This window comes from Nymphaea colorata, chromosome 6 (genome assembly GCF_008831285.2).
Source record: "Nymphaea colorata isolate Beijing-Zhang1983 chromosome 6, ASM883128v2, whole genome shotgun sequence".
Taxonomy (NCBI): Eukaryota; Viridiplantae; Streptophyta; class Magnoliopsida; order Nymphaeales; family Nymphaeaceae; genus Nymphaea; species Nymphaea colorata.
The window spans coordinates 17,505,675-17,507,794 of NC_045143.1; positions in this window are offsets into that span (position 1 = coordinate 17,505,675).

A 2,120-nucleotide genomic window follows, 5' to 3' on the forward strand; every position below is an offset into this window, starting at 1 on the left:
CCTATAGTAACAAAAGGGGCTTTCATTGTTGGTAGTTGCCCCTTTATCAACAAAACCCTATTTCTTTGCCTTAGGGTTTATATACTCCTATGAAATTGAGTTTCTCTCCTTTTCCATGAACTTTCCAAACTGCGCGTGAGCTTCCCCTCTTCCAACTGCAATTTCTACAAAAAGCCATGAGATCGACACAATCGATTTTCCAATTGTTGGTATTCCTTCTATGGCTCCATCTATTAGATGATTGATTGGGGATATCGTCACTGGTTGGTGCGATCATTGCAGCTATTTTTTCCTCCATGCCACAAAGAAGCAATCATTGGTTTTCCTCCTCTCTTCTCCTCCTGTGCTGTGCATGAGATCCCTCTTGCTCCTGCTAGTGATCACACTCATACTGCAAGTATGGTTTCCTTCTTTGTCTATCTCCCTTTTCCCCTCATCACACTCTTTCTCTGCTCATTTCTGACTTTGCCATGGCTGATGCATAGAGTAGCAGACCCACAGAGGAGGCCCAGAGAGAGGGGAGCCACAAGGCATACCCGAGAGAGCAATCCAGCAGGTTGAGGGCATTCTTCTTCTATTTTTTGTGTTTTTGTAGTTTGTTTGAGCTTGAGATATGAGTATTACAGGTCTTCGCAATTGGTGATTAGTCCCAATTCATCAAGGCTACTGAAGGCAAGCTCAGTTTATGTGAAGCAAATAGAAGTAAAGGATGATGTGGAAAAAGGCTCATGATTTTTGGATTCATTGAGAAACCAGAACAATTTAAGATGCTTGTGTATTCATAAGGATCCATGGAGTGCCGTACCTCAAAGGCAGATTGGAGAGACTGCACTGAATGAGACAAGCTCTAGATCATAGATTCTTAGGCTGGTGAGTGTTTTTGCATTGGCGTTGGTTTCATTTGCTTCAATAGCCTAGTTTTTTTACGATTCCTTTTCTCTTTGTGCTTTCTGATCCCATTGCTATTTTTTTCCATAGACAATAGAAAGTTTTGCTCGTGGATTTTTTGGCACAGACAATTCAAGCACTCTGGTTGCAAGTGTGGTATGCAATTCTTATGTTTGCTTTTCTTTGCTATTGTATGGAAAATTTCTTAAGTAAATAAAAGGTATATCAAGTTCCACTGCTCATGCATGCACAACTTCATTGTTTTCGCAAGGAACGAACAAGCATCATAGGTATTAGGAACAAGTGCAAAGTTGAAAGTAGGATGTCGCATCAATATGGGCTTGCTAGAGCATTCCTTGTATCAGTTGTAACCTTCTTTATGAGGCAGTTAGACCGCCTTTAGTCCAGTGAATGTGAATGAATATTTAACAATCACGAGTTTTTGTTACCGTGGTTAGATTTTAATAGTCCTGTTGTTACTGTTTTGAGCCATTTGGTTCTTTGTTTATGTTTAGAGGTGTCACTTAGGGCTGAACAACGAGCTGAGTAACTCGATCTCGGCTCGAATTCGAATTCGAGCTAGTTTTTCTGCTAAATCAGAGAAAACAAGGTTTCTGAAACCCTCTCCTTCAAACGAGAGAGGGTCTCAAAAACCCAATGATTTCTGCTCGAGCAAGGGTTTCACTCGAGTGAGGGTTTCACTTGAAGGCACCCATCCTTTCATCTTCGAGTCATTTTTGTTCTTCTTTCTTTGTTTCTTTGAGATCTGAGGCTGAGAAGATTGAAACAGATTCTCAGCCTAAGATGGGTGTTGTGCGCTTCTTTGCCTTCTTCTTGCTGCCTTTAGAGTCCAGTGGTCAGACCATGAGTGGAAGCACAAATGGGGTTGTTCTGATGGGCGGTCGTTGGATCTTGGGCTTCGAAGAAGTTCCTGATTCACAGGGTAAGGAGGACGAAGACATAGCGCCTGATTCGATCTCTCTTCTAGTGAAGGAGAAGAAGCAGGACAAAGAGGTGTATGTTTCTAGCTTTGTTTTGGAGAAGAAGAAGAAGAAGGAGAAAGAAGTGCCTGATTGTAGTTCCTTTTTGGAGAAGAAGGCGCCCAAAGAGGCGCTTGGTTCTGCCTCTGTGAAGAAGACCAAGGGAGAAACAATGTTCTCCCTCAAATCCTCGCTCGAGCAAAGATCATTCTTTTTCTTCTTTTAGATTTTTGTAACTTGTGATTGTTCCTT